At 39.5% G+C, this 13819-nt stretch overlaps 1 non-coding gene across 1 annotated transcript; it reads right to left on the bottom strand.

Annotated features, from left to right (window-relative positions):
- Positions 1-1553: 1553 nt before the first annotated feature.
- On the bottom strand, positions 1554-1743 carry LOC112868051 (U2 spliceosomal RNA). Its single transcript, XR_003224246.1, has one exon. It is a non-coding gene; the product is annotated as a U2 spliceosomal RNA (small nuclear RNA).
- Positions 1744-13819: the final 12076 nt, after the last annotated feature.

Here is a 13819-nt window from a genome sequence, read left to right as displayed (position 1 = left end):
CTTTGCCTTTTATAACCTTGACACTTTTAGGATTACAGACTAGGTATTTTATAGAATTTCCCTCATTTTGGGTTTGTTTGATGTTTCCTCATGTTTAGATTGAGGTTATATATTTTTTGGCAGGAATACCACAGAAGGAAAGTTGGGTCCTTCTCAGTGCATCCTATCAGGAGGTAAATGATGTCCATTTGTACCATTACTGGCACTGTTAACTTTAATCATTTGGTTAGGGTAAAATCTGCTCTATTTCTGCACTGAAAAGTTACTGTTTTTTCCTTTGTAGCTAATAGGTATCTATTGGATATATCTTTTGCAAATTCTTTTCTCACTATGTGGCTTGCTTATTCTATTCTTTTTGTTTTTAATTTTTTAATGTTTATTTATTTTTGAGAGAGAGAGAGAGCACGAGCAGGGGAGGGGCAGAGAGAGAGGGAGACACAGAATCTGAAGAAGGTTCCAGGCTCTGAGCTGTCAGCACAGAGCCCACTGTGGGGCTTGAACTCATAAACTGTGAGATCATGACCTGAGCCAAAGTCAGAGGGCTAATCGACTGAGCTACCCAGGCTCCCCCTGCTTGCTTATTCTATTCTTAACAATATCTTTCGAAGAGTAGAAATTTTAAATTTTGATGAAGTTGAATTCATCAACTTTTTATTGCTTTTTGTGTCCTCTGTAAGAAATACTTACCTACCCTCAAGTCATAAAGATATCCTCCTGTGGTTTTTTTTTTTCTAGAAGCTATAATTATAGTTTTATTTTTTATATTTTAGTCTCTAATCCATCTCAAATTAGTCTTTGTGAATGGTGTGAGGTAGGGGGGTCAAGGTTCTTTTTTTTTTTTTTCTCATATGGATATTTAGTTGTTCCAGCACCATTTGGGTGAAAATACTTTAGTTTCCCCATTGGATTGCTTTGGTACCTTCACTGAAAATCAAATAACTGCATATATGTGGGTGTAGTTTTGAATTCTGTATTTTATTTCTTTGTTATATTTGATTACCCTTATGTTTAGGCCCCATTTTTACACTAACTTTATAACTGGTCAATTCAACATAATCTCTCTGGGCCTCAGTTCCTTATTTACATAATGAATTATTGTAGCTACCTAATTTGTGAGGCCTCATATCTATAATATCCTATAGTTGTTGGTTCTTAGATTCTTAGCACTGTACCATTCTATTTGTGTCAATCATTTTTCATACTGATTTTATAGCTTGCTGGTTTTGAAAGAAGTTTTATCAATGTGAGGATCTGCATGAATTCCCTCTCTTTCCCATAACTCTGGGGTCTCATTTCTGTCTCATAATTTCAGAAAAGTGATTCCAATTATTTAATGTTGACTAGAACCAGTAACAGACCCTACTCTGTCTTCTGGTTTCTCTGGTAGAAATGTCTTGTAAACAGAGACACTTGCCAAAAGTTAAGAGCAGCTATGACAATCGGGTATTCTATAAATAGGGTAACCATATATTTTATCTTTCAAATAAGTGCACTTTTGAGATTGAAAAGGATAATAATAATAATAACATTATTATTATTATTTTTTGTCCCTGAGGGAGTGGACTATTCCTGAAATATCACAATACCTGTTTTATGTGAAGAGTAGATGGGGCAAGCTGTTATTCCATCTCCCTTCTCCAAAAATCCATTTAATATATTGTTCTTGGATAGAAGGCATATCAGGTATTAAACTGATAAGAACAGATACTACACTTGATCTTGGCCAAAAGGTCAAGAAGTGATAAAAATGGGTAATTATTAATAACTGTGTCAGGACAACAGGTGTAAACCAAGAGTGCCCTGGAATGTATAGCAGCCCTGTTAATAAACCTCTTAGAACTCAATCAAAGTCATTCATTCAACAGCCATTTTTCAAAAGCCTAAGTACCAAGCTCTGTGTTAGGTGTGGAGAGTCTAAGATAACTAACTGATTCCTGTACTAAAGACCTTTCAGTATAGTTGGGGAAGCAGACAAAAAACCCAGACAACTATAGTGAGATATTTAAGTTCTATGACAGATATTTGCCCAGGGTTCCCTGTAAGGCAGGCAGGAAATATACTTGAGCTGAGGTGGTTTTTTTTTATTTTATTTTTAAAATTTACTTCCAAATTAATTAGCATATAGTGCAACAATGATTTCAGGAGTAGATTCCTTAATGCCCCTTACCCATTTAGCCCATTCCCCCTCCCACAACCCCTCCAGTAATCCTCTGTTCTCCATATTAAAGAGTCTCTTATGTTTTGTCCCCCTCCCTGTTTTTATATTATTTTTGCTTCCCTTCCCTTATGTTTATCTGTTTTGTCTCTTAAAGTCCTCATATGAGTGAAGTCATATGATATTTGCCTTTCTCTGAGTGACTAATTTCGCTTAACATAATACCCTCTAGTTCCATCCATGTAGTTGCAAATGGCAAGATTTCATTCTTTTTGATTGCTGAGTAATATTAAGCTGAGTTTTTAAAGAACAAAGTGTTGCCAAAGGATTTGCAGGAGGTGGCAGAAGGTATGTTGTAGAAGGCTTTCAGGTACCAGATGAACAATTGGGATAATGAAAATAATAGCATTAATAGCAAGTTAGATTTGCATAGCCTTTTAAAGAGTTGTCAAAAATTGGGATGCTTGCTTGGAGGAGAATAGAGAAACAGCAGTGTTAACATAGCCAGAGGAAATGAGAATAGTAATCTGTAAAAGAGATGAGCATTCAGCTCCTCAAACAATCAACATGGAGGCCAATCAACAGCTGCTCCCAAGAGTGGCTTTCCACCCACTTCTCTTTCTGCATTCCCCCTGGATGACCTCATCCACTCCCAAAGTTTCAAAGGACAGTTCTTTGTTGATGCCTCTTAAATGGGTATGCTAGTCCTGGACTTTCTGCTGAACTGCATGTCTGAATATTCCCTGCTCATTGACTCAAATTCAACACATCTGTTAACATTTCTCTCCCTCCCCAGATCTGCTCTTCTTTGGTATTCTGTATTCTACAGAATGACCTCTCTGTCCACCCTATTGCTTACATATCAGAAACCCAGGAATCGTCCTATAAGTTGCCTTCTTAGCTCCATGTCCTTCTGAGTCTACCTTCCTTTGTATCACCTGAACCCCTCCCCTCCATTTCCACTTTGGTTGTGGCTCTTGTCACTTCCAATCTAGATTACTGCCAAGCCTCCTAACTCTTCTGCTTGTCACCAATCTGGCCCCCACTCAAACTATCCTCCCTCCTGCAGCCAAGGCAAGTTTCTAAAATGCACATCCAAGCACCCCCACTTCTCTGCTTAAAACCTTTCAGTGACTCTCCACATTGCTTAAAGATCACATCCTTTAGCCTAGCAACTAAGGCCCTTGACAGTGAGATCCATGACGATTTCTCTGGCCTTACTGCGCATGCCTCATTCACACAGCTTTCACTAGGCTAGCCACTCAAGGCCACTTACACACCTCCATGCCCTCACACTGGCTGTTCTCTTTTCCTTCTCTCCCATCCCTGCTTCTCTGATTGGCCTTCAGAAGCCTCTCCTCTAAGTTTCAAGAACACAACTTTTCTACATTTCAATGTCTGTCACTCCCACCAGACCAGGGTTTCTCAGTCTTAGCACTGTTGACACTTTGGACCACATACTTCTTTGTTGTGTCCCCAGACATTGTCGAATGTCCCCTTGAGAGTAAAATTGCCCCCGTTAAGCACTACTGTCCCAGACTATGAGCTCCTTCAGGGCAGAAACCATGTCTTAGTTACATCCCTAATATTTCCCATGCTGCCTAAGAGGCAGTGGATATTCAGTAAATATTTATGTAATGAATGAATGTCCTTCTCATTGATGTTGGTGGGACAGTTAAATAGTACAAGCTCCAGGGAATACAACTTAGCAATATCTATAGCAGTTACAAATAATTTTTCTTGGGGAGACTGGGTGGGTCAGTTGGTTGAGCGACTGACTTCGGCTCAGGTCATGATCTCACAGTTTGTGAGTTCGAGCCCCGCGTCAGGCTCTGTGCTGACAGCTCGGAACCTGGAGCCTGCTTCAGATTCTGTGTCTCCCCCTCTCTCTGCCCCTCCCCTGCTCATGCTCTGTGTGTGTGTGTGTCTCTCTCAATAATAAATAAACGTTAAAAAAAAGTTTTAATGTGGCCTCACTTTATAAAAAGCAAAAAACAAATAACTTTTCTTGTAGGGATTTTATAGCTATAGTCATACATATGTAAAATGATAAATGTTCCACATTATTTATTGAAGCTTTGTTTTAATAACAAAAGCCTAATCATCCATTAGCGAGACACTCTTTAAATAAATCATGGTCCTTTATACAATGGAACATTATGCAACAGTAAAATAGAATGAAAAATCCTACATGTATTTATATGGAAAGACCTCCAAGATGCAGCAAAAGTGCAGAATGGGTTATTTGTGTTCAAAGGGAGAATAAGAGTACATATTTGTACTTACTTATATATGCATGAAGAAACTGTGGAAGGATACACAAGATAATAGTAATAGCTGTGTGTGTGTGTGTGTGTGTGTGTGTGTGTGTGTGTATTAAGGGTGAGGTTGGGAACTGGGCAGTGGAAGGGCAAAAGGTAGGAGGAAGATTTTTCATTGTGTACCTATTTATACTTTCTAATTTTTAAGTCTTATAAATGTATTGCCTACTTGAAATAATTATTTTTATAGGAAAGGCAGAAAATTATAATGGAATTTACAAGTAATGAAGTGTACAAAACTTGAACTAATAATTGGTTAATTCATTATAATAATTATTGCTACAAAGCAGAGTTCTATATAAAAATATAATAAAACCTTTTTCAGGGGTGCCTGGCTGGCTCATTCAGTGACTCTGGATCTTAGGGTTGTGAGTTTGAGCCCCATGTTCACTGTAGAGCTTACTTAAAAATAAAACCTTTAATTCTTTCTCTTTTTTTTAAGAGAGAGAGAGAGAAAGTCCTCTCATGTGAGTGGGGGAGGGGCAAAGGAAGAGGGAGGAAGAGCTTCTTAAGCAGGATCCATGCCCAGCAGAAGAGTCATATGCAGACTCTTTCCCAAGACCCTGAGATCATGACCTGAGCCCAAATCAAGAGTCAGACTCTTAACGGACTGAGCCACCCAGGTGCCCCAAAATAAAATCTTAAAACAAAACAAACAAACAAAAAGAACCCTTTTCAAATCCATGATCATTTATGTCCCGTGTAAAAATATTGTGTTCATCTAGTTACAAAAACTTCCCTCTAAATAAAGCTTTTGTGCAATAAATGTTTTCTCTAGTCTAATGTAACAGTCAGTAGGTTGCTTTTTTTTCTTTTTCCCTATACATTCAAGTAGCCATTCCCCTGGTATTTCCTGAGATACCAACAGTGGATGCACAGCAGTAGATGTTTAGAGGGATATGAAATGAACAAGACACACTCCCTGTTTTTGAGTGGCTTATAAACTAATCAGAACTCCTTATGTCTGGAGCCTTCTCTTTGCTCAAGCCTTTGCTCAAATGTCACCTCATACTCTGATCCCACTTTTTAAAATAGCCACCATTGCCGCACCTAACTCTTCATTCCCTTACACTTACTTATTTTCCTTCATATTGCTTACCACCATTTGCCAAATTACAAATTCATTTGATTATTTTTCATATTATCCAATTAGAACAGCACCTGATCCATAATAGGCTCTCAGATGGATAAATGAATGAATGAAGAAGAAAGGAATGGCTGCAGCATCCCATATTATAGGGTGTGGTATGAACAATACAGAAGGTCAAATAGGATATGTGGGCCTGAAGAATCAGAAATTTTACAACATATGAATTTGAGATGGGGAAGTTTGAAAAGTTGTCATAATGAAGTATAGACCAGAGGCCTCATGTGCTTTACATTGGTCAGAAATCATCCTTAACCAGCTTATAGGAGACTAAGTGGGGTTTGCCCAACAACCTGAAGGTATACTTGAATTCTACACAAAGATAATTGACTAGGATCAAAACCCAAGCCAGTGCCCCAATATAAGTTTACCTAAAAACTCAATAGTCCTCAATTGTTTTTGTAGGATAATGTTCAGAACTCTCAGTGGTACTTAAGCCCTATTTAAATTCTCTTGATTGTAAGGTCCCTTTCCCCACCTTTCTTTGGCCTCAACCACAGAGGAGAGCTGAAGCTTTCATTAAGTTACTCTGGCCTTTTATTAGAGGGTGCTTGGTGGACAATTGGGGTGTGGTTTGCATTCTTTTCCAGCCACCTGAATGGCAGGTTAAATGGGCTTAATGGATCTAAGATGATGACAGAGAAGGCTGGTGACTAATGCATTTAGCCACCTTGTTTCCAGAACAATCACCTGAGTGAAAACCTTCTTGTCATCCTTGATCAATCTTGTTAAAGGGAGCTGGGCTGGTATCAGTCCAGTGTGGAGTATGTGCTTGTACATACATGAAATTGTGAAATCAGTGTCTCATTTTAGAATACCCCTTCCAGGTCTTGCTTCATGGTAATGACTCTCATTCTCCATGACCTGTCATCAGCACCGGCACTTTTGACCAACCCCTTCCCTGAAACTCCTATATCCCTTGATTTCAGTGACACAACCCTGTACCACTACTTTCAAAGCAAAATCAATTGAAGTTAAGAACTCGCACTGTGGAGGGGGCAGCATTGACTGGCTCAGTCTGATGAGCATGTGACTTTTGATCTCAGGTTTATGAGTTCGAGCTCTACTTTGGGTGTAGAGATTATTTTAAAAATTTTTTGTAATGGGGGTGCATGGGTGGCTCAGTTGGTTAAGCATCCGACTTCAACTCAGGTCATGATCTCACAGCTCATGAGTTCAAGCCCCTCATGAGGCTCTGTGCTGACAGCTCAGAGCCTGGAACCTGCTTCCAATTTTGTGTCTCCCTCTCTCTCTGTCCCTTCCCTGCTTGTGCTCTGTCTCTCTCTGTCTCAGACATAAATAAACATTAAAAAAGAAGTTTAAAAAAATAAAAAATAAATAAAAAAATAAAAAAGAACACACACTGAAGAAAATAAAAAAGAACACACATGCTGAAGTCACACTGCTGGGGTTTGACTCTGGGTTCTGAGCCTTGCTAGGTGAGCTCAGGCAAGTTGCTTAAGCTCTCTGACTCTCGGTATCTTTAAGTGATAGTTCTTACATTATGAAATCATCATGAAAATTAAATGGGTGAATAAATTTTAAATACTGACAATAGTGCCTGGAACATAATAAGCATTTGATTAGTTGTCATTACTTTATATTTGAATTCTCTCTGGCTCTTTCTCTGGCTCCTCTTCCAGTTCTCTGAATATGATTCAAAATTTGCCTCTTTATCTTTTCTTCTCTACACCTTTTCTTTCTTTTAGGTATGTAATCCTTCCTCTGGGAATGATTGTGTGGAAAGGATGGTGAACTCTGTGATGGTTCTGATTTCCCTCCTGAACTCCAGCCATACTTCCAGTGCCAACCAGACATTTACTTGGTTGTCTCGATAGTACCAAAATTGACATCCCGATATCCCAGACTCATCATCTCAGGAAAACATATTCTTTGATGTCTTCCCAGACTTCCATGTTCAAACAATTAATGAGCCCTTTATAATCCTTTGTTATCTATATCCCTTCCATTTCCAGTGCTACCCCCTAATATCAGCCTTTCTGACCTCACACCTGCATTGTTCCAATTGCTTTGAGTTTCTTTTACCTGCACATCAATTAATCACAGAGCGTACAAAAAATTTCCCAAGATTCTTCTACTCAGGAAACTTTAGGACCTATCTCTTGTCTAGCATATAAAATCCAAGTCCATAACTTAGCATTCAAGGTCTTCCTGGCTCTGGCTCCCAACTGTCTCCCCCTTCTTCTGCATGGACCCCACGTTCTAGCCACCTTGACTTCTTCAGTCTCTGTGTCTTTAATCACATTGCTCAGCTTATGATGGCTCTTCACCCAACTCCAGCTATTGAAATCCTAAGTCCTACTTACCCTTCAGAGGCTAGTGTACAGACCACTTCTTCCAGGAGGCCTTTCCTAACTTCTCAGTTCCCTTAAGCTCTTTCAAGATTTCTACCTTATATATAAGTACATTATAGTTACCACATATTGCCCTGTATTGTAATTATTTATTTCCATGGCTTGACTCCCCTGATAGACTGCAAACATTTTGTGGGTGGGATCCTCTTCTGTATATATCTTTGCATCAGACTTCCTTGGTTTAATACTGTTCACAGAGTAGATTCTTAATGTGAATGAATGAATGAAATCATATGCCTACTTTTATCTGTGTATAATTTTTCCCAGAGATTTGGTGATAACAACTGCTGCCACCGAGTCATAACCTAAAACAGAAAATACACTTCAGAGGATAATTAAATTTCCTTGGCTCATTAAATCTCGTAATTTGGGAAGTGGCTTCAGTGATGTGGTCATTTTTCTGCTAAGCCCCAAACGCAGACCATCAGTTCATGAAGAGGCAACATGTGGAAATGTTTATCAGCCACTAAATGCCAGAACAGAATGGTTTGGCTGCTGCCAACAAGCAATCAATCACAGTATTTAGCTCTTCATACTCTGGGTCCAGAAGCTTGTATAGGAATTATGAGAAATATAAAAACAGTTTAAGATGTTATTATTTCATGGAGGCCTTTGATCTGATTATAAGACAAAATCAGCATACTTGAAATAATTTAAAAATAAATAAGGCTAATGTGCATAGTATTGGTAATAAGTGTCACAGGAATTTAGAGAAAGAAAAGATAAAAATAATACTAGTCACCATTTGCATGCATAGCATTTGACAATTTATTATAATTTATTTCATATAATTTCTCCCCAAGTCTTTTGAGCCAAGCATTAGTATTCTCATTTTACAAATGCAGAAACCAAGGTTAAGACATTAGGTAATTTGCCCAAGGTCTAGAAACATAGCTAGAAAATATTGTCATTTACCAGCTGGGCAAATCCACGTACCACTGCTTCCATCTGGACTTTTTAAAGTCTACCTCTGAAACTGTGTATTATTCTTCTACACAAAACCTCAGTAGTTCTTAAGCAATATGATGTCAACTTCTAAATATGGCATTCAAAGCCCTCCACATTGTGTCTACAATAACCTACCCTTCCAGCCCCATGGCTAGGTACTCCTCACCTTGTAGTCTGGTGGAAGAGGGCATCTCAGACTCCACCTCTTTTTATAAAACCCAATGTTCAGGCCTCTGTGTCTTAGTTAGACATTTTTGGTTGTAAGCAACTGCAACATATAAACAAGCAAAAATGGTGAAAGCTTGGTGTGGGGGCTGGCTGTCTCAGTCAGTGGTGCATGTGACTCTTGATCTCAGAGTTGTGAATTCGAGATCCACACTGGATATAGAAATTACCTAAAAAAATATTTTTTTTAAAGGTGAAAGCTTATTATAAGGATATAAAGAAATCTCATTTAACCTCACAGCCTAACATCTCTTCAAAAGAGATTGGAACGTGGACCTGGGAAATGCAGGCCCTCCCTGAACCCTTATGGTCCCAACTCCTGTCTGAATATTTATTTCCTTCCTCCTTTTCTCCTGGGTACATGGTAGAGGATTGCTGTGCTACTTTTCTAAGTTCAAAATCTTCAATTGCAAGGGTAGAGATTAACCAATACCAACGGACGTTGATTTCAAATTCACGAATAAGAAAACTGAATGGTAGCTTGTGTCAAGTGTCATCTATGGCCAGGGAGGGTAGGGTCTCATCACACAAACATGGCCTTTACAACCCTTCCTTATGTGTGGGACATTTGGTGATGGGAGGAGAATTTCTTGAAAAAATAAATCCAACCAAACAGATCCACTGCATTCTACCTTACTTAACCTCATCCTAGAAAAATCCTGACCCTCCTTCCAATCCCAGATTAAATGCCACTTAAAAATTTTTTTCCTTAGAGGGGCGCCTGGGTGGCGCAGTCGGTTAAGCGTCCGACTTCAGCCAGGTCACGATCTCACGGTCTGTGAGTTCGAGCCCCGCGTCGGGCTCTGGGCTGATGGCTCAGAGCCTGGAGCCTGTTTCCGATTCTGTGTCTCCCTCTCTCTCTGCCCCTCCCCCATTCATGCTCTGTCTCTCTCTGTCCCAAAAATAAATAAACGTTGAAAAAAAAAAATTAAAAAAAAAATTTTTTTCCTTAGAAAGACACATGTTATGTATTTTATCTAGCTGTATGACCTCTCCTATCACAGTTCCTTGCACATAACAGTTGCTCAATAAATAGAGGTTGAACTGGGTTAAGCTAGGGTAATAGAAGAAGACTTTGTGGCAAGTGGTATTTGGCCTGGACATTAAAATAGGGACATGATTTTCATCAGTGTGGGGAGGGGTCATTGTGGCCTGGGGAAATAATGAGCAAGAGTCCAGGAGTGGAAGAGCAGTGAAGACGCAACCCTGAATGAAGAATGGTGTGGGCCCCAGGGATCATCAAGGAGGAGACTGAGGCCTGTGGGAAGCCTTGACAGGTGGGTAGGCAGAGAAATTATACTTAAGGCCACAGGCAACTGGGAGGCAGTATAAGAACAGAAAATGTCTTGGTGAAAGGAGAAAGTAGCAAAGGAACATGAACCTGGTGGCACACAGCAAAGCTGAAAGAAAGGAGAAGGTAATACAGAGAAGGAAAGAGAAAGAAAAAGGATAAGGGTGCAGAGCCAACACAAGGCCAGCAGGTCACTTGGAAGACTGTCGGGGACTTGGGCATGAGCTGGTGAGGACCAGACTACTAGAGTGTCCATGGCTGAAAGAACAGGAAGAACAAATCTAAAAGAGATTTTCAAGAAAGAAACTGTAGAACTGGGTCTGATATTCACTGCCACTATTATGGATCTCACTTATACATGTCAACAGCACTATAAGGTAGTTTCTTATGTATAAGTGAGGTAACTATGGTCACATAAGAAAGTGGTAGAGCCTGGATTTGAACCCATTCCTATCTGAGTCTAAAGCACCACTCTTTCCACCATGCCACACTGCTTGGTTATATTTGCTGCACTTTCTTAGCACTGTTGACTTAAGCCAGCATGTCTGAGCACCGGGAATCTATGTCAATCTCCTGAAACCTTACCTCTACCCTGCAGGACACTCTCCAAAAAATTGTCAGGCTAAATCTGTAAGAACAAGATGAAGACAATTAGGTAAATTTACTTTCCCTTTCTGGGCTTTCAATTCTTCACCCACAAGAGGGGCAAAAATGGTGGGATATCGCTTCTAAGACTAGATTACAAGCCCAGCTCACATTCTGACTAAAACTAATGAGCAATGCTGAGCCAGAATCACCACTTAGGCCACGCCTGGGGCTCCTGACTCTTAGAAACAGTGAGAAAATAAATATTTGTTGCTCTATGCCGCTATGTTTTGGGTAATTTGTTACACAGCAATAGATAGCTGATGCATCCCACAAGCTGACAAGTTTGACAAGAGAGTGATTTAATGGCATGGGCTATGAAAAATTCCCTGTTGGTCTCATCTGTCAGTGCAATCTATTGTAAATGTTGGCACATGATAGAGGAAATAGGCTGAAAGAATAAGTCACCACCCAGGGTGGACCCAGGACTCAAACCAGGCAGTCTGACTCCAGAGAAAAAGGCAAGGTTGGTTAATGATAGTGAACAGCCATGGCCATGTCTTTGTGGCTGACTGTAGAGGAAAGAAGCCAGGAAAAAATCCTTAAGAAACCATTTTGGGTTTTGTTCATCAGCAAACATTAGGGCTCCTTACTTCTGAAGGGCTTCACAGGCTACCAATATTTTTTCCAGTGCTGGTTTCTGGAACACCACAGACAAAGCATTAGGAAAGCACCCACTTTAACCTCTATTAAGTTTTCTGATATATTTTCCAGGTCAACAAAGACAATTTATCTCAAATCAGCTTCCCATGCTATGTGAGTTTGGTGGCTCCTTTGCTTTTTAAGGTAACTCTTAAAAGGGAGTAATGGGACTGTCACCTGGGAATTGCTCTTTGGTTTAAAAATAAAACAAGTTAAGGGGTGCCTAGGCAGTTCAATTGGTTGAGCGTCTGGCTCTTGATTTTGGCTCAGGTCATAATCCCACGGTTTGTGGGATGGAGCCTTGAGTTGGGCTCTGTGCTGACAGTGCTGAGCCTGCTTGAGATTCTCTCTCTCCCTTTGTCTCTGCCCCTCCCCCACTTGCACTCTCTCTCAAAAATAAATAAATAAACTTTTTTTAAAAATTAAAAAAAATAGGGGTGCCTCGGTGGCTCAGTCGGTTGAACGTCTGACTTCAGCTCAGGTCATGATCCTGCAGTTTGTGGGTTCGAGCCCCCCGTTGGGCTATGTGCTGACAACTTAGAGCCTGAAGCCTGCTTCAGATTCTGTGTTTCCCTCTCTCTCTGTCCCTTCCCTGCTCACGTTCTGTCTGTCTCTCTCTCAAAACTAAAAAACATTAAAAAAATTTTTTAATTAAAAAAATAAATCTCTAAAAATAAAGCAACTTAAAATACAAACAAATACCCACTGGGTCAGACACTTCTTGATTATTTTTATTTATATTTTCTTTCCTTATACATTAGAGTGTTCCCAGAAAAAATTCAGAGTAACTGCTAACCCCTTCTTAATACACAAATCTCCTTGCCCTTTCTAATTAAAACTTTGAGCTTCCTAATAACAGATCTTATAGGTTAAAGCATCCAAAATTATTAATCAGAAGCAGAGGCCAGTAAATTATTACTACCAGACATTTTGGTCTTTGAAGATGATACCAGAGTGTTATCTGAGCAAGCAAAAAAAAAAAAAAAAAAAAAAAAGAAGGAAAGAAAGAAAGAAAGAAAGGAAGAAAGAAAAGGGAAAGAAAGAGCAATTAACCAGATTCCAAAGGGGTGATTGAATGGTAGGAACAGGAAAGAGATCAACCTGCCAGGGGAGAGGAGACTTAAATCAAAATAAAGGGGAGTTTTCTCTTCACTTTATTCTCCCTAGCTATTTCTAGTTTCTCCAAGTAGCATGTCAGTGCTCAGCTGCAGTATGGTTTGGGAGAACAAGTAAGCCATGCGCTTGAAAGCAGGGATTCAAGGCAGGTGCTGGAAAAGCCTCCCAGTAACCAAGGTGCACTGTTGCCTTTGGGATAATTCAGTAAGAGCTCTTTTTTGAACTGAACTTAAACCTAAAAATCGATTGAATCATAAAAATTATTGGTATGGCATGGGGACTATAGTTAAAAATAAAATACTGTGTTGTACACTTGAAGTTTGCTAAAAAAGTAGATCTTAAGTGTTTTCACTACACACAAGAGAAGATAACTATGTGAAGTGATGGATGTGTTAATGAATTGATCATGGTAATCATTTCATATGTATATGTATGGCAAACCCTAAGTATATACAAGTTTTACGTGTCAATTATACCTCAATAAAGCTGGGGGGGGGAGCTTTACAGACTCGATAAATTATAGAATCAGATGATTTTTAAAGTTTTTTTATTTTTTATTTTTTTTTAGTAATCTCTACACCCAACGTGGGGCTCAAACCCATGACCCCAAGATTAAGAGTCGCATGCTGTTCTGACTGAGCCAGCCAGGTGCCCCAGAATCAGATTTCTAGATCTGAAACTGATTTTTAAGGTATTTGGTTCAATTCCTTCATTTTATAAAAATGGACAAATAGAGGTAAACGACTCACTAAAGGTTGTCAGCAGGTCAGGAAAAGGATTTCCCTATCAGAGGTGAGTTCTCTTGGCTGAATTACTCTGTCTTCTAGCTACAATGGCCTGAGCACTTCAGCAAACTTAACCTTCCTTTTTGAACCTTCAGTTACTAGGGCATGGAGTCAGATTTTCCTTGAGCTGGTAAATGGGTGAGATTCTTTCTGTCAGGTAAAGGTGTGA

The sequence above is a fragment of the Puma concolor genome, chromosome B4 (assembly GCF_028749965.1).
Source record: "Puma concolor isolate L17-30 chromosome B4, mPumCon1.1.hap2, whole genome shotgun sequence".
Taxonomy (NCBI): domain Eukaryota; kingdom Metazoa; phylum Chordata; class Mammalia; order Carnivora; family Felidae; genus Puma; species Puma concolor.
This window is presented reverse-complemented; position numbering and strand designations above follow the sequence as displayed.